This window comes from Hyperolius riggenbachi, chromosome 3 (assembly GCF_040937935.1).
Source record: "Hyperolius riggenbachi isolate aHypRig1 chromosome 3, aHypRig1.pri, whole genome shotgun sequence".
Lineage (NCBI taxonomy): Eukaryota > Metazoa > Chordata > Amphibia > Anura > Hyperoliidae > Hyperolius > Hyperolius riggenbachi.
Genome location: NC_090648.1, coordinates 266,372,275 through 266,392,387, shown reverse-complemented (window position 1 = coordinate 266,392,387; position 20,113 = coordinate 266,372,275). Strand labels below are relative to the sequence as shown.

Here is a 20,113-nt window from a genome sequence, read left to right as displayed (position 1 = left end):
TTGGCCCTCTTTCTTTTAGTGGCTGTGCTCCCGTCAGTGTATGAACACGGCTGCACAGTAGCACAGAGAAAAAAGGCATGCACAAGCAGCTCTGTGCAGCCATGAGCAATATTTGAATATAAAGTTGAAGATTGTTTAGAGGGTCACAGTGTAGGGAAGTGAAGAAAGACTGGGGGAACATCTGGACTATCCGGAGGCTTGCCCTACTGAGGTAAGCATCTAACTTTTTAACTATGTGACTTTTTACCCGTGTAAATCTTGAAAGGAAACTTGATTGTCTAGGGAGTAGTAAGTAATTAATAAAGATGGTGATGAATGTCACTTTAAATTAAAAATGAGCACAGTTTCTGACCTCATCCCACAATTAAAAGATTCGGTATGACTTGTTTTATGCTCAAGATCGTGTAGAGCCGTTTGTCCTGGAGTAACCTAGTGAGTGAAGTGCTTGCTGTATTTTCTTTTAAACAGCTGTGACAAACAAGTAATTCTTGATGACAGTTGATGATAAGAAAGTAACTTTTTCTATGACGGTACTAAAATAAAGTGTTTGGAATCAACCAACGTTTTAAGAGCTGAAAATACCCAGCACATGTCCTGATCACAATAACAGTGCTGTATTACATAGCATCTAATTCACAACACTAATATTAGGAAAGCTGAGGCAATAAATGGAGGACCCCTAGGTCCTTCAAGGATAGGTTTTGCAATATTAACCACTTGAGGACTGCAGTGCTAAACCCCCCTGGTGACCAGGCCATTTTTAGTAAAAATAGGCCACTGCAGCTTTAAGGCTAAGCTGCAGGGCCGCACAACACAGCACACAAGTGATCCCCCCCCCCTTTTCTCCCCACCAACAGAGCTCTCTGTTGGTGGGGTCTGACCGCTCCCCCATGTATATTTTTTTTATAATAAATATTATTGTTTGTTGTTTAAAAAAAAAAAACTGTTTCTTTTAATACCCTCCCTCCCCACAGCCAGCCAATTATGGCGATCAGCTGTCATAGGCTTCTGCCTATGAGAGCCGCTCGCTCTCTTGTCCCCCAGGGGGACAGCCGTGTCACACGGCTGTCCCCAGTGCAGTGCTGCTGCTGATCGCAGCGCTGAACCATGTAAATAGACGGTGATCACGCCGTCTAACAGTCTCCCGAGCGGCAATAGCCCCCCAAGCAGGAGATGTGCGCGCAGCCTGTGCGCGATCTCCAGCAAAACAGAGCCCCAGGACTTTACGCCAATCGGCGTTAGGCGGTCCTGGGTCTGCCGCCGCGGCCATGCCCATTGACATGACGTGGTCGGCAGAAGGTTAAGCTATACTTCAAATAAATGTATACTATTTTCATTATGAAATAACAGACATGCTCTCCACAGGTTTCCACTGATTTTTCTTTCCTATATGATTTCTGCTACCTGTTTGGGTTTTTTTGTTTTGTTTTGTTTTTTTTGCCATCGTGGGAGCTGCTTTCGTTTTTTTCTTAGTCTTTTGCAACTCTGAAAAATCCTGTGCAATTTCACTTTTTCTCTGCACAGTCACTCTGCTATCTGAATCAGCTGTCAGTCACACAGAGGACTTGTTTCATATCAGTACTGTGAACTTAACTTTTTCACCTTAGTTTTCTCTTACGTGATATTTTCAAAAGTTTTAATAAAATGTCTTTTAAACAAACAACAATACTCAAAATAATTTTGATAGTACCTTTTCACCTACTTTTTGAAAAGTTATTTTAAGTTGAAAAAAAATCTCTTAGGAGAACACTCAGGAGAAAAAGTTAATTGCATATGGGCCCTGGTTTCTGGATGATAGTTGTCTGGTCCTTCCTTTAAGACACAGGTGTCAAACTCCAGGCCTGGGGGACAAATCCGGCCCGCTTTACCATTTAGTGTGGCCTGCGAGAACTTCAAATGTGCATGATTGTAAGCAGTAAGAAGAAAGGAAGAAATGGAGAGCATCAACCTGTGCTGTATCTGTGCTCAGACAACTGGAAGTTACAACACAGTAGCACGCCTCAGCGCATGTACCAGTGGCGTCTGGTGTTTCCATGGAGATGGTGGGCTGCAGCCATTATAATTACACACACATCATTTTTTTTGCCTTTTGTGCATGCACCCTCCTCATCTCTCACTAAGCTTTATCGAACACTTTATCGAACGTTTGATAATTTACCTCATGAGTAAAATCTAATTGTGAATTCACTAGGTGTTATAGATTTATCGAATGTTTTAGGCCCGGTTCACATTAGCGTTTCCTGTCCGGATTTTCCTGATCTGATCCGGACCATATACTGTACAAACGGAACGTACGTTCCGCATTGCAATGCAAAGTCTATGCGGACGTTCACACGTGTCCGTTCCGTACAGTACGGAGCCGGACCGGATCCGGACTCCGGACACTTTTCCAACATGCGCTATTTTTTGGGTCCGGATCTCCGGCCCACGCACCCGGACTGGAGCCGGACCTGAGCCTGACAGCACCATCCGGAACACAGAAACCAATGCGGAACTGAAGGCACAGAACACACTGCCTACAAAAACCTGACGTTCTACCCCACTTCCTATGCATATACAAGCGGCCATTTCGGATGGGAACACATGGGCCAAGCATGTCTGGAGTGGAGCAGCAGTGACAGACGTGCTGGAGCTGTTTGGCAGAATGTCGGAGGTGGAGGTGAGGCCTACAGCGGAGGACCTGATTCTACAGGTGCACCTTCTGCTGACCCCAACATTTTTTTATTTAAATTTCACTATTTTTTGCCCACGGATCCGGATGGCAGCCTGATGCATGCCTGATACAAACGGACCGGATCCAGATCGGATCCGGATCGGAACCGTACGGTTCTGATCAGGATCAGGTCCTTATCCGATCAGGATTCGATCAGGATCCGGTCCGTTTACTTGCCAAAACGCAAGTGTGAACGGGGCCTTATCGATTAAAATGTTCAATAAACCTAGGACACTTTAGTGAATTCAAAATTAGATTTTACTCATGAGGTAACTTATCAAACATTCGATAAAGTGTTTGATAATGAATTGAGGCCAATGTGATAAATACGGTTAGAAGATGGGTCTACAGTTGGTGCTCATTGCACCGCATGCATCTTAAAAGTATGGCAAATTTTCATACCGAAAGTTGTGAACAAGCATTCCTTTTACGAAAGTTGGAGCAGCCACCTCTAACACCCAACAAATACATTAACATTTTTAAAATCTGATTTTTTTTTTTGTTAATGAAATAACCTACTTTGCACGTGTAGCAATACTAGTATTCTCCCTAATGTTATTGTTGGGGAAAAATATTATTAAGGGAAAATGTTATAGCACTGTGTTCAAATTCACATTTCTGGTTGAAACATTGTCAGTATGAGATTGTTAAATGTTAAACGTTAATATATAATTTGGCCCACAACTTAGACTGTATTTAACATTGTGTCTCCTTATGTGATTGCATTTGCAACCCCTGCAGAAAATGCTGCAAATAATGTAAATAGGAAGTGGCCGTATCTGCCTATTGACCATTCATTTCTACACATTTCCTTGAGTAATGTTAATATGGAATTCTGTTAAATCAATTTCTTGAAAGTTTTGTTCTAGCGATAGGCGTACTTTAAAGAGTAACTGTTAGGCATGGAAAACAAAATCAATTCTCTATTTCTATCTGTTGATCATATAAAAGGAATGCTAAAAAGGCAATGCATAACTTTAAAATCAATCTTACTTTTTTATTGCAGAGATTAATCCTCATATCCCCATCTCCTTAGTATGCAGCTAGTAATCAGCCGCAAAAGAGAAGTTGCAGTGCAGGCTGGGGCGGGGGGAGTTTCTGCACAGACACAGCTAGTTCAGCCTGATTGGCTGCAGCCTGTGTCACTCTCACTCCTTTTCCTCTCATTGGCTGCCTCCTATGACTGTCCATGTCTGCCCACTCCCCACACTCCAGCCCGACAGGCATCTCAGCCGCATCGCATCCATCAGAACCCCCGTCTCTGCTACCATTTCCTTAGGGATTCCCTGCATTTACAATCAATGCTCGCTATTGGTGTGGGGAGGAGGGGGGAGTAAGGGAGGAAATGACCTCACCATTGGCTTCAGCTGGAGGGAGTAAAGATGGCCCCTGCCAGTGAACAGAATTCTCTCCATTTACCTTTTTTTATTTTATAAAGTTCACTGAAATCAACACTTGGACCGTGCAATACACATGTTATGTAAGTAGAGCTAGTATTTTTCTACTTATATATGTCGTTTTTTTATCTGGCATAGTATGGCTGACAGCTCCTCTTTAAACATCTCTAATACATTAACCCAGGATCACCCATATTCCTCCGATCCTCATTGATTAAAGTAGTATTATGCTTTGATTACCTGTGATTGCCCCACTGTTAATGCATGTTTCACTGGGGAGGCATTACAGAATGACAAAAGATAGTAGTTAAGATATGACAGTCATAGATCCCAAAGGTGGTTTTGGATCTGGGCAAATCTGAAAATGTTTTTAACTGAAGATTAAAAGCTTGATTAAAACAAGGCGATCAAGACCCAATACTGACCTTAGCTTCTGAAATCACTACCTAAAACTTGAATTACCACCCATTAACTGGATCTCATCTCCCATTCTTCCCCCCCATTAAAGTTCCTTGCCATGCAAGCTGTCATCTGTGATTCTTTGTTACTTACACCCTTGGCTTGCATTCAGATTATAACTATGTTTGAAGGAGGCGCTATTAGTTACAAAATCTGTAATGAGTATATGTCACCACCAATGTTATGTAGAATAGAAAAGCTTTATTGCTAATTGATAATGCTATTAAGAAAAAGAGGAAGACCAAAGATAACCTGGAGAAGAAGTGTAGAGGAAGAAATAAAGAAGGCAGGGGCAACATGGACTGAGATAGAAAAAATCGCCCAGGACAGAAACCGGTGGCACACATTTGTTGAGGCCCTTTGCTCCAGTGGGAGACACAGGATTAAGTAAGTTAAGTAATTGCTAATTAATATAATTCTCCTGGAGATATAAAATTAATTTTAAAAAGATAAAAAGTATTGTAAAAGAGAGAGAATGAAGTCTCCAGTGTATACATACACTGCACTCCTCTACATAAATTCTAAAAAACAACCTTTATCTGAGTTACACTCACAAGCCCTCATGCATTCACACATTAATCACATGTATACGGGAGCCACCTGATTCCTGTTGCTAACTCTGCTTACTATCAATGTACCGGATTACAAGCCAATATACAAATGTACCATATTCCATACAGGTCACGCTAATTCAAGTGGATCGGTGATACTGGAACTGCATACTCAGTTCTTTAAGGTCAATATCTACATGGGACACGTTTTTTATATAGATTGACAAAGTCCAGCTATTTTATACCCTATGTTACTTGACTTTCTATAGATGAAGGAGGGCTTCTCTGGAAGGATTTCTCTTAATATTAACATAACATAACATTGGTGGTGACATATACTCATTACAGATTGTGTAACTAATAGTGCCTCCTTCAAACATAGTTTTTTTTTGTTATATTGGATGGGGGTTAAGGAGACACCCCGGATCCTGAAGGATTGGCAGCAGGAGGAATCCTCCTCCACAAGTTAGTTAGAACATTTGGTTAGTGGCGTCCTTCATCTACCTACTTTGCATTCAGATTATGTTCATATATTACAGTGTAAACTTTTTGGAAGTTGAGCTCCTGATCTCAGTCTGTGATGAAGGGAATCACTCCTGAAGGGAAAACCTTTAAGAGAGGACTTACTGTTAGTACAAATAAAAAGGTGTTTTTTTTTTTTTTTTGATGCTCCATTTTCACAACTGATAAACACGTTTTACAAATCACACCTAAATTACTACGAGAATCCTCGTGCACTGTCAAAATTACAAACTCTGTATATGGCTAATTGCAGCTCTGATAGTAATGTTTTAATAAGTGAATGGTGTGGCGTATGCTTTAATTATAGGATGTTTTTTTTATATGATGAGAAAGTTTTATTGTTTTATCAGTTCCGTAACCAGACTCTATATGAAAGGTGGTTTGTAGAAACCAGCCATGTAGCTGAACACACCCCTTTGATAGTATGAGAAAATATTCGGTTTTGCGGCTTGCACATGAATGTGTAATTAGCTCACAGCATATAAAATTCATATTAAAGACTATAATTCATCTTTATAGACAGACTATTAAAATTATGAATTGTGCAGTATATATTCCTGATATACTGATACTGTATATATACATATATATATATATACTGTATATATATATACTGTATACACTGCATATATACAGTAGTGTGCAAAAGTTTTAGGCAGGTGGGAAAAATGCTTTAAACAAAAATGGAAGGGTTACTCATTTATTTTCATCAAGAGAAATCTAAATCAAATCAATATTTGGTGTGATCACCCTTTGCTTCAAAAGAGCATCAATTCTTTTAAGTATACTTGCACACACTTTTGAAAGGAACTCGGTTGGTAGGTTGTTCCAAACAACTTGGAGAAATAACCACAGATCTTGTAATTAACCTCTAGATCATGTAATCCCAAACACACTTGATGTTGAGATCAGGGTTCTGTGGGCACCATATCATCACTTCCAGGACTTCTTCTTCTTCTTCTTTACCCTGAAGTTAGTTCTTAATGACTTTGGCTGTATGTTTGGGGTCGATGTCCTGCAGCAGAATAAAATTGGGGCCAATCATACGTCTCCCTGATGGTATTGCATGATGGATAAGTATCTGCCTGTATTTCTCAGCATTGAGAAAACCATTAATCATGACCAAATCTCCAACTCCATTTGAAGAAATGCCACACCAAACCTTTAAGGATCCTCCACTATGTTTCACTGTTGCCTGCACACTCATTATTGTACAGCTCTCCAACCCTTCGATGCACAAACTGCCTTCTGCTACAGCCAAATATCTTCACATTTTGACTCATCAGTCCAGTGCAACTGCTGCCATTTTCCTGCACCCCAGTTCCTATGTTTTTGTGAGTACTTGAGTTGCTTGGCCTTGTTTCCACGTCAGAGGTATGGCTTTTTGACTGCAACTCTTCCATGAATACCACTTCTGGCCAGACAGCTCTGGGTAGTAGATGGGTGTACCTGGGTCACACTGGTTTCTGACTTTTTGGAGCTGATGGCACTGCTAAACATATTCTGATTTGGAAGGGTAACAAGCTCGAAGTGTCTTTCATCTGCTGCACTGTTTCCTTGGCCGACCACTGCGTCTTCAACATTGCCCGTTTCTTTATGCTTCTTCTAAAGAGCTTGAACAATCTGCTTTAAAATCTGTATCTGGGAGAGACCTAGCTGATGCAGTATAACTACATTGTGTCTTGTTGCTGTGCTCAATCTTGCCTTGACATGAATCTGTCTTCCACAACTTCACCTTGGTAGCAGAGTTCAGCTGTTCCTCACCCAGTTTTAAGCCTCCTACACAGCTGTTTCTGTTTCAGTTAATGCCCATGGTTCAACCTATTGTGACATTGATAATCATAAGCACCTGTTTGGTATAATTGGTTTGTCATTGTCATACACCTGACTATAATCTTACAAAATCCCTGACTGTGCGAGTGTACCTATCAAAGTTGATGCTGGTTTGAAGACAAAAGGTAGTAACACCAAATATTATAAACAAACATTTTTTATGTTTCTGAAAGCATTCTTGGATTACAACATTTTTCACACCTGCCTAAAACTTTTGCAAACTACTGTATCTATCTATCTATCTATCTATCTATCTATCTATCTATCTATCTATCTATCATCTATTTCCTGATGCTCTGCACCTATCCATACATACCTAAGATCTCTATTACCTGGCTAGTTTCCTATAAGCATATTAAAGTCACAACTTACTATACTTCTTTTGAACCGCCTTATCATGTAGACACATTAATTCAACTGTAATACTACGAAACGCTGTTTATCATTTTTTAGTTTTTTTGTACTTTTTCACCACATATATGTCTTATTTTTTCCTATCTTGTCCTGTTACAGGTGTTACAGGTTACAGGTGATACACCATAGGAGGCATGATGAACCGACCTCATACCCTTTCTCAAGTGATGCAGCTAATCCAAATAAGCCACAGAAGGCAGAAACACAGCTACACAAGTGAGGGATTGGGTGCCAGATGATGAAGCCAAAATTAACAATAATAGGTGAGAATTGGTTTATTGTTAAGGTTAGAAGATTAAGGTTAGGTGTTAGAAAGGTGTTATGTTTAGGGGTGAGGTTAGGGTTACGTGTCAGGAAGTGGTTGATGTTAATGGAGGATTTGGAGTTAGGCGAGAAGGGGGGTGGGGGAGGTTATGGGTTAGGAGATTGATGGGTAAGAGTCACCACAACGACAAAACCTTATTCACAAACTCAATAGTCACAAATATCTGCAATCAAACCTGTGCTGAATCCACCACACCAAACACTTACATATTTTCTTGGAAGGGTGAGCATGTGAAACCCACTGGTTCATCAAAAAATAAACATCATAAAAACAAAGTGACTAATGATGGTTTGGGTCTCTTTAGTTCTGTGACCCAAATTGACAAATGAATGCTAAAACTGTCCTAGTTTATACTTGAAGGGTGTAGTTTAGTAGAATTGTTTTTTTCTGCCTAAGCATAGTGGCTTTGTTGATCTTGGTGTGCCTTCATGTTTCCTCTGGTAATTTGCTATGATGTAAAGCATGGTGAAGTACTTTTCATTTCCACATGTTATTTTACCCTATTTTAAGCAGTTCTATTTGCCTGTCTGGTTTGTGTATTTTCTTACTATCATGTCATGATCATTATGGTGTTCAGAAACACATTACAGAACATACAACAATGTGAGAGTGCCACCTAGTGTAAAACATTTTTGTTTGACAAGTGATTATGCTTACTGAGTAACATTTGATGATACTGTTACATTACAGTTCATTAGTGTGATAAAATATTGCTAGTTAATGTCAGCTGGTCCCCAGGGTTCTACCAATGCGTTATAAACAGACCACCATACGTTTTTCATCTAGGCACAATAATAAAGGTTTTCCTGTCATAATAGTATTTGAAAAAAAATTGAGGTCCTATTTTGTCTTCCCAAAGGTTTTTTCTTTCTTTTTGTTTCTAATTGATCTGGTTGCTGGTAAAATCTCCTACATGTGATCTTCCAGTTCAGATATTTCCAAAACAGACAAAGAACTCTTTTTATCACCTGGGACATTTCAGACCTTAAAAAGGATTGCTGAAAAGTTATTGAATTTTCAGTACCTTAAAGGAAACCAGAGACATCCTAAAATAAATATTTGATACTTACCCGGGACTTCCTCCAGCCCTATAAGCACCGCTGAGACTCTCGCTGTCCTCCCACGTACCTCCATTCAGCCACAATCAGCCCCAGTAAGTAAATCAGGTCTTCTGTGCATGTGTGGACCTCCGTGCATGAGCAGAAGACCCCAACTGGCGCGACTTAGCCAGTTACCAGGGCTGATTGTGGCTGAACACAGGCATGGCGAGGGACTCAGCGATGCTTAAGGGGCTGGAGCAAGCCCCAGTTAAGTATCTTTCTTTTAGGATGTCTCTGGTACACTTTGACTGCAACTCCTTCCTTGAGTGAGTACATTTTCAAATACATTTTTGCTGTCCTGGATGTATTCAGTTGCTGTTGGTACAGCATAATTAAATGAATTTATTAGAAAGGCACTTACAATTTAATGTAACGGAGGCATCACAAAATCGACACAAAATCGAACTGCAATTGTAAGTCCAGCGTGCATCTAGAGTAATGAGATCCAATGGTGTACAGTATTTCGATGCAGTGCATGCAGTGTGTTATTGCATAATTCAAGCGTTAACAGTGGCAGTGAAGCATACTTTTCATTGACTATGTTTCACTGTATGCATAACATAATACTCAAATGACCTTCAATGCCACTTTTTCCCTCTATTGCGCTCCTGTTTTTACAAGGAAAACACTGTAAAAATAGGAATGCTGTGAACCTAGCTTTAAAGAGGACCTCCAGACTGATTAACAAAACCTGCAGCATTGCTGTAAGAAGAAGTTATATTTACCTGCAGTATGATGTCCCGTGAAGCCGTCCTTAAGACCACGCATTGTTCCACTTCTGGCACCTGGCCCTACCTCCCCTCTATTTGGAGTAAAAACGCCTGGCTATTTACTTGTAAATGTAGATTGACACTTACAACACACCTGTACTATTGCTCAAAGAGTAAGGATGACATTTGCAGGACATTTAAACTTATACGTTTTTCCACAAACCATGTCTGAATATACCTGTATATACTCGCATATAAGCCGACTCGTGTATAAGCCGAGGTACCCTCTTTTCACTCAAAAACCAGGAAAAAGTGATTGACTCATATATAATCCCCCTCCCCAATATAGCCCCCTCCACAGTAGCCAGATATTCCCCCAGTACAAGTCAGCCCCACTCCTGATAGCCAGATGTGCCCAGGATCATACAGCTGTGTCTCAAGAAGCCGGTAGATGGTGTCATAGATATGAGACACAGGGATTGCCACACAGGAAGAATCCCTGATCATTTGCAACGCTGACATGTTGCTTGCACGCTCCTCTCCACAAGCCAGGGGACACAGGTAGTCTTGAGCATCACACTCAGCACACCATGTTGCAGGGGATGGGGGGCACAGACACAGCAGGGAGGAAGATGGTAAGAGCAGGATCACTAGTGCACAATCCTTACGCTCCTCGGCCATTAACAAAACCTGCTCCACCATCTGTTTTGCTCCACTGACTCGCTTATAAGCCGAGGGGGAACGTTTCAGCACATTTTTTAGGCTGAAAATTAGGCTTATACGCGAGTATATACAGTATGCAAAAATGACCGCAGCACAATGTAATGGTAATAACAAAAATGTGCATGGTGTCTGGAAATAAGCAAGCTGTCAGTCTCAACAGCACAAACAGAAAAATGTGTACACTGTGAATAGCAGGGGTGAGTACCACAGGATAACATGGCTATGCAAGCAACTGTGTTCACATACACAATGCATTACGATACATGCAAATTGTGCAGGCGTTACTGGTGTTGAATTCTACTTTCCCAGTAGAAATGTGAACCCTATAGTACATCGATAGGTATTGCAAAAAAAACTGGCCCCTTACCGATAGGAAGAAGCTCCGTTGTTACATAACAGCTGAATTAGCGGCTGCGCAAGCTCGGGTCCCCGGAACACTGCCAGCATAGAATCTAGGCCACATCAGGGATGGAGAGCCGCAAGTGCACTATAGATCCTTACACACGACGCCCTGAGATGGTTAAAGATGACACCATCATTCTGATCACGTTATCCTGTCTCTGCTATACATTCACAAAGTCTACATGGTGACCACATTATACACATGGGTAAGGGATATATGTATGTAACAGGCAATGTAAGAAATCTGGGAATGCTATAGAATGCTTGAATCATTTCAGGCAATGTACAGAAAGTTTTGTATTTCATACCTGACCTAGACTTTCTATAGAATGCTTTAAAGAGAATCTGTATTGTTAAAATCGCACAAAAGTAAACATACCAGTGCGTTAGGGGACATCTCCTATTACCCTCTGTCACAATTTCGCCGCTCCTCACCACATTAAAAGTGGTTAAAAACAGTTTTTAAAAGTTTGTTTATAAACAAACAAAATGGCCACCAAAACAGGAAGTAGGTTGATGTACAGTATGTCCACACATAGAAAATACATTCATACACAAGCAGGCTGTATACACCCTTCCTTTTGAATCTCAAGAGATCATTTGTGTGTTTCTTTCCCCCTGCAGCTATCTTCCACTGAAGTGTCAGGCTGTTTCTTCCTGCAGAGTGCAGACAGCTCTGCCTGTATGTAATTCCTCAGTATGTGAAAGCCCAGCCAGCTCAGAGGAGGATTTATCCAGCTTGTAAAAGATAAGAGAGAAGAGAGAAGCTGTCCTAATCTAAATAATACACAGGCAGTGTGCAGAGAGGGGCCTGGAGGGGGGAGATGCATCACAGAACCACAACACTGAAGAACTTGGCAGCCTTCCAGACACAGGCTGACAAGTCTGACAAGAGAGAGATAAGTTGATTTATTACAGAGACTGTGATAGCAGAAAGTGCTGCAGTAAGCCAGAACACATTAGAATAGCTTTTGGAACTTGTAGGATGATAAAAAACAGGATGCAATTTTTGTTACGGAGTCTCTTTAAGGTGAACCAGACAAAGTATAATATGAAATATAAATGATAATTTATACGACCGTAAACTTTATTGACAACTGCAAGCCTAATGACCAAGAAGCAATCTTGGCCACAATTGACATAGTGTAGAAAAGGCCTTCGGACATCTCTCCAGGTCCTTTTTAATAAATATACTAAAGAAGATTGGAATAGACCCTATGTTTATCAATGGAATTACTGATTTATATACAAATCACTCAGCATGCTTTAACCACTTGAGGACCTAGGGCTTTCTACCCCTTAAGGACCGGCCACTTTTTTTCCATTCAGACCACTGCAGCTTTCACGGTTTATTGCTCGCTCATACAACCTACCACCTAAATAAATTTTGGCTCCTTTTCTTGTCACTAATAAAGCTTTCTTTTGGTGCTATTTGATTGCTCCTGCGATTTTTACTTTTTATTATATTCATCAAAAAAGACATGAATTTTGGCAAAAAAATGATTTTTTTTTTACTTTCTGTGCTGACATTTTTCAAATAAAGTAAAATTTCTGTATACATGCAGCGCGAAAAATGTGGACAAACAATGTTTTGGATAAAAAAAAACCCATTCAGTGTATATTTATTGGTTTGGGTAAAAGTTATAGCGTTTACAAACTATGGTGCAAAAAGTGAATTTTCTCATTTTCAAGCATCTATGACTTTTCTGACCCCCTGTCATGTTTCATGAGGGGCTAGAATTCCAGGATAGTATAAATACCCCGCAAATGACCCCATTTTGGAAAGAAGACATCCCAAAGTATTCACTGAGAGGCATAGTGAGTTCATAGAAGATATTATTTTTTGTCACAAGTAAGCGGAAAATGACACTTTGTGAGAAAAAAAAAAAAGTTTCCATTTCTTCTAACTTGCGACAAAAAAAAATGAAATCTGCCACGGACTCACCATGCCCCTCTCTGAATACCTTGAAGGGTCTACTTTCCAAAATGGGGTCATTTGTGGGGTGTGTTTACTGTCCTGACATTTTGGGGGGTGCTAAATTGTAAGCACCCCTGTAAAGCCTAAAGGTGCTCATTGGACTTTGGACCCCTTAGCGCAGTTAGGCTGCAAAAAAGTGCCACACATGTGGTATTGCCGTACTCAGGAGATGTAGTATAATGTGTTTTGGGGTGTATTTTTACACATACCCATGCTGGGTGGGAGAAATATCTCTGTAAATGACAATTTGTTAATTTTTTTTACACACAATTGTCCATTTACAGAGATCTTTCTCCCACTCAGCATGGGTATGTGTAAAAATACACCCCAAAACACATTATACTACTTCTCCTGAGTACGGCAATACCACATGTGTGGCACTTTTTTGCACCCTAACTGCGCTAAAGGGCCCAAAGTCCAATGAGTACCTTTAGGATTTCACAGGTCATTTTGAGAAATTTAGTTTCAAGACTACTCCTCACGGTTTAGGGCCCCTAAAATGCCAGGGCAGTATAGGAACCCCACAAATGACCCCATTTTAGAAAGAAGACACCCCAAGGTATTCCGTTAGGAGTATGGTGAGTTCATAGAAGATTTTATTTTTTGTCACAAGTTAGCGGAAAATGAAACTTTGTGAAAAAACACAATTAAAATCAATTTCCGCTAACTTGTGACAAAAAATAAAATCTTCTATGAATTTGCCATACTACTAACGGAATACCTTGGGGTGTCTTCTTTCTAAAATGGGGTCATTTGTGGGGTTCCTATACTGCCCTGGCATTTTAGGGGCCCTAAACCGTGAGGAGTAGTCTTGAAACAAAATTTCTCAAAATGACCTGTGAAATCCTAAAGGTATTCATTGGACTTTGGGCCCCTTAGCGCAGTTAGGCTGCAAAAAAGTGCCACACATGTGGTATCGCCGTACTCAGGAGAAGTAGTATAATGTGTTTTGGGGTGTATTTTTACACATACCCATGCTGGGTGGGAGAAATACCTCTGTAAATGACAATCTTTTGATTTTTTTACACACAATTGTCCATTTACAGCAGTATTTCTCCCACCCAGCATGGGTATGTGTAAAAATACACCCCAAAACACATTGTACTACTTCTCCCGAGTACGGCGATACCACATGTGTGGCACTTTTTTGCACCCTAACTGCGCTAAGGGGCCCAAAGTCCAATGAGTACCTTGAGGATTTCACAGGTCATTTTTGTTTCAAGACTACTCCTCACGGTTTAGGGCCCCTAAAATGCCAGGGCAGTATAGGAACCCCACTAATGACCCCATTTTAGAAAGAAGACACCCCAAGGTATTCCGTTAGGAGTATGGTGAGTTCATAGAAGTTTTTATTTTTTTGTCACAAGTTAGCGGAAATTGATATTAATTGTTTTTTTCACAAAGTGTCATTTTCCGCTAACTTGGGACAAAAAATAAAATCTTCTATGAACTCACCATACTCCTAACGGAATACCTTTGGGTGTCTTCTTTCTAGAATGGGGTCATTTGTGGGGTTCCTATACTGCCCTGGCATTTTAGGGGCCCTAAACCGTGAGGAGTGGTCTTGAAACCAAATGTTGCAAAATGACCTGTGAAATCCTAAAGGTACTCATTGGACTTTGGGCCTTTAGCGTACTTAGGGTGTAAAAAAGTGCCACACATGTGGTACCGCCGTACTCAGGAGAAGTAGTATAATGTGTTTTGGGGTGTATTTTTACACATACCCATGCTAAGTGGGAGAAATATCTCTGTAAATTGTTTGATGTTTTTTACACACAATTGTCCATTTACATAGAAATTTCTCCCACCCAGCATGGGTATGTGTAAAAATACACCCCAAAACACATTATACTACTTTTCCTGAGTATGGCGGTACCACATGTGTGACACTTTTTTGCAGCCTAGGTGCGCTAAGGGGCCCAACGTCCTATTCACAGGTCATTTTGAGGCATTTGTTTTCTAAACTACTCATCGCGGTTTAGGGCCCCTAAAATGCCAGGGCAGTATAGGAACCCCACAAGTGACCCCATTTTAGAAAGAAGACACCCCAAGGTATTCCGTTAGGTGTATGGCGAGTTCATAGAAGATTTTATTTTTTGTCACAAGTTAGTGAAAAATGACACTTTGTGAAAAAAAAACCAATAAAAATCAATTTCCGCTAACTTTTGACAAAAAATAAAATCTTCTATGAACTCGTCATACACCTAACAGAATACCTTGGGGTGTCTTTTTTTCTAAAATGGGGTCACTTGTGGGGTTCCTATACCGCCCTGGCATTTTACGGGCCCAAAACCGTGAGTAGTCTGGAAACCAAATGTCTCAAAATGACTGTTCAGGGGTATAAGCATCTGCAAATTTTGATGACAGGTGGTCTATGAGGGTGCGAATTTTGTGGAACTGGTCATAAGCAGGGTGGCCTTTTAGATGACAGGTTGTATTGGGCCTGATCTGATGGATAGGAGTGCTAGGGGGGTGACAGGAGGTGATTGATGGGTGTCTCAGGGGGTGGTTAGAGGGGAAAATAGATGCAATCAATGCACTGGGGAGGTGATCGGAAGGGGGTCTGAGGGGGATCTGAGGGTTTGGCCGAGTGATCAGGAGCCCACACAGGGCAAATTAGGGCCTGATCTGATGGGTAGGTGTGTTAGGGGGTGACAGGAGGTGATTGATGGGTGTCTCAAGGTGTGATTAGAGGGGGGAATAGATGCAAGCAATGCACTGGCGAGGTGATCAGGGCTGGGGTCTGAGAGCATTCTGAGGGTGTGGGCGGGTGATTGAGTGCCCTAGGGGCAGATAGGGGTCTAATCTGATAGGTAGCAGTGACAGGGGGTGATTGATGGGTAATTAGTGGGTGTTTAGGGTAGAGAACAGATGTAAACACTGCACTTGGGAGGTGATCGGACGTCGGATCTGCGGGCGATCTATTGGTGTGGGTGGGTGATCAGATTGCCCGCAAGGGGCAGGTTAGGGGCTGATTGATGGGTGGCAGTGACAGCGGGTAATTGATGGGTGGCAGTGACAGGGGGTGATTGATGGGTGGCAGTGACAGGGGGTGATTGATGGGTGGCAGTGACAGGGGGTGATTGATGGGTGATTGATAGGTGATTGACAGGTAATCAGTGGGTTATTACAGGGGAGAACAGATGTAAATATTGCACTGGCGAATTGATAAGGGGGGGTCTGAGGGCAATCTGAGCGTGTAGGCGGGTGATTGGGTGCCCGCAAGGGGCAGATTAGGGTCTGATCTGATGGGTAACAGTGACAGGTGGTGATAGGGGATGATTGATGGGTGATTGATGGGTAATTAGTGGGTGTTTAGAGGAGAGAATAGATGTAAACACTGCGCTTGGGTGGTGATCTGATGTCGGATCTGCGGGCGATCTATTGGTGTGGGTGGGTGATCAGATTGCCTGCAAGGGGCAGGTTAGGGGCTGATTGATGGGTGGCAGTGACAGGGGGTGATTGATGGGTGGCAGTGACAGGGGGTGATGGATGGGTGATTGACAGGTGATCAGTGGGTTATTACAGGGAAGGACAGATGTAAATAATGCCCTGGCGAATTGATAAGGGGGGGTCTGAGGGCAATCTGAGCGTGTAGGCGGGTGATTGGGTGCCCGCAAGGGGCAGATTAGGGTCTGATCTGATGGGTAACAGTGACAGGTGGTGATAGGGGGTGATTGATGGGTAATTAGTGGGTGTTTAGAGGAGAGAATAGATGTAAACGCTGCGCTTGGGTGGTGATCTGATGTCGGATCTGCGGGCGATCTATTGGTGAGGGTGGGTGATCAGATTGCCCGCAAGGGGCAGGTTAGGGGCTGATTGATGGGTGGCAGTGACAGGGGGTGATTGATGGGTGATTGACAGGTGATTGACAGGTGATCAGGGGGGATAGATGCATACAGTACATGGGGTGGGGGGTCTGGGGAGAATCTGAGGGGTGGGGGGGTGATCAGGATGGAGCAGGGGGCAGGGGGGGGATAAAAAAAATAGCGTTGACAGATAGTGACAGGGAGTGATTGATGGGTGTTTAGGGGGGTGATTGGGTGCAAACAGGGGTCTGGGGGGTGGGCAGGGGGGGGTCTGATGGGTGCTGTGGGCGATCTGGGGCAGGGGGGGGCGGAAATCAGTGTGCTTGGTGCAGACTAGGGTGGCTGCAGCCTGCCCTGGTGGTCCCTCGGACACTGGGACCACCAGGGCAGGAGGCAGCCTGTATAATACACTTTGTAAACATTACAAAGTGTATTATACACTTTGTATGCGGCGATCGTCGGGTTAACATCCCGCCGGCGCTTCCGTATGGCCGGCGGGATGTTGCGGCGGGTGAGCGGCGCCAGGCGGAGGTGGAGGATCGCGTCACTGATGACGCGATCGCTCCGCCCATGCCCCTACAAGGACCGCCGCCATTTGTCTATACGGCCGTCCTTGCGGGGTGCACTTCCCGGCCGCCATTTGTATATACGGCGGTCGGGAAGTGGTTAAAGTGGATCCGAGATGAAAAACTAACTATAACAAGTAACTTGTCTATATATCTTATCCAAAGTTTAGATAGTTTACACAGTATATCTAGCTGCAAACAGCTTATGATTTATTATGATTATTTATTCCTGTGATACAATCAGGGCAGCCATGTTCTGTTTGTCACATTGGCCTCGATTCATAAAGCATTTCCGCATGAGGAAATGCAGAAAGCCGCTCGATTTACCGACCACACAGCAAAATATGTATTCATAAAGGCTTTTTCCGCATGAAAAGCCGACATCCACAAGCAGAGTGATCAATCACCGCCTTGCGCGGTGATTATCACAGCAAAAGTAACAAATGTCAATTCATAAAGATTAGAGGTAGCGGTATGCGGACGGGTATTACCGCTACCTCTGATGTGGCGAGAAGCGTGCGGAATACAGTGCAGTGAATGGGACAGACCTCCCAAGCAGCTGCAGAGAGAACACCGCACGGAGGGATTCCGCCTGCTTCTCCTGTTTCCGCATGCGTAGGACAGCCTAACGCCTGCCTACAGCGGAGTATCTCCGCACGCCTGTCACAACAGGCAACATTTTTATGAATTACCTCCCTGAAGGCGGAAATACCGACAGCGGTGTTTCCCCGCTCGACTTTCCCCGCTCGCAGGCACTTTTATGAATCGAGGCCATTGTCACAGGATGAGGGCTGGAGATGCTATCAGCTTGCCTGTGTGTAAATTCAAGTGCACAGAGAGAGAAGTCGCACACCACTAGTGAGGTGCTGGACCAATATTTGTAATCCACAAAAAATTCCAGAGGGTCCGCACACTCTAATATACCATGTCCTGTTTATTCAAAAAACTTGACACACCATTCCACAACCAACGAGTCGTTTCGGGGCCCCGGGGCCTACTGTACTGTAGCCTTGACAAAGGGGACCCCACGGGGCCCCGAAACGACTCGTTGGTTGTGGAATGGTGTGTCACATTTTTTGAATAAACAGGACATGGTACATTAGAGTGTGCGGACCCTCTGGAATTTTTTGTGTGTAAATTCAGTCCTCTCTCCTCCTCCCTCCTCCCCTCTGCCTCTGAAATCAGTGACTAGTAACCTCCTCCTCCTCCTGCCCAGACTGAGCTCCCATAAGCCCTTGCTACAGTGCCACGGCACTAAAGGAGCTGTGGGTGAGGCGTGTTTAGTTTATAGGGAAGTAAGAGTATTAAAACAAAAAAAAGTATTTGGCTTGAGGAATGCCCTATAAACTATATGAAAGGAACACAATTATGCAATGAGTAAAAGTTTATCTCGGATCCACTTTAAGGACAATGGCTATCTGTCAGACATGTTTAAATTAGCAAATGGTGTCCACCAGGGTTGTTCAATCTGAGTCTTAGACCCCTGATAAGAGCAATGCAAAATGACCACAGCATCTCTGGCCTGGTGACAAATAGAGGGAAAGTCAAAATCCAATCTGAGTGTATCTCTACAGAGATGTTTGGTCTGTTTCAACCATTATAGCTTGTATTATATTATATAAAATGAATAACTAAAAATTTCTAGTCGACAATTAAACATCTGGACATCATAGAATGCTCCAATTCAGATGCTTTTTATAACTTCAACTATAATAACCTGTATAATTCTGATAGCAGGGATGCTCTTCTGTAATGTGATCACTCTAGGTTCAGCATAATGGGAAGAATCACTACTATTAAGATGATGATCTTCTCCAAGGTCATGTTTTTACTATAGAGTCTGGCCCTTCCTAACAAATGGTCCACTGAATGGGGCTGGCTCTTCCAAGAATTTATCTGGTCAAAATTATGGCGTAGTATTGCCTATTCTACCATGCCTAGAAAAAAAGACATGGAGGTATGTCGGCACCTGGCACCTTCTGCTATTATAAGAGTATTCATCCGACAAGAGCTTTAGATTGGAGCATAATAAATAAAAAAAGACCATGAGTAAGAATAAAAATTGTGCTATTAAACAATAACTTACTTTCGTCATGGATTTCAACAAACATACAGAGTGCACCAATTAAAGATTCCCAACTCTTAATATAACCCACCATAGATATTTTCTCTATGGTGGGCTATAGAGGACTGAGGTCGAGAAGAAGGTTTTCACTCTCTTGATTCACTACAGCGCAACTTAAATTGAGCAGTGCAATTAAAAAATCCTGTGCGCATGCTACTCGCTGTAGTGCTGCGTAGCATGCACTGCTAACTTACGCCTGCTCCTTTCTAAGTACCGGCCACTCCTTTAACCACTTTACCCCCACGCGTACGGATTTCTCCATCCCTTTTTCCATCCTTTCACCACCAGGGACGGATAAATCCGTACTTTCCGCGCTCCCGCCGCTGCCCACGCTCCCTCTAGTGCGCACTCCCGCTCGTAAACACGCCGCCGGCCGCTCGCCCGGAGATCAATGAACGGGAAAATCCATTCCCGTTCGTTGATCTAAGCCCTGCAATGATCCGTTGCTTCTCCGATAAGCAACGCGATCATTGTGAAAAAAAATAA

The 20,113-nt window shown here is 42.5% G+C and overlaps 1 long non-coding RNA gene across 1 annotated transcript in view; it reads left to right on the top strand.

Annotated features, from left to right (window-relative positions):
- The window catches only part of LOC137563619 (uncharacterized), a 60,340-nt gene that overhangs the window by 20,638 nt on the left and 19,589 nt on the right, over nt 1–20,113 (top strand). Inside the window, exon 2 of the long non-coding RNA XR_011030389.1 lies at nt 7,989–8,152. This is a non-coding gene — a long non-coding RNA (uncharacterized lncRNA). The remainder of the gene's footprint in view (nt 1–7,988; nt 8,153–20,113) is intronic.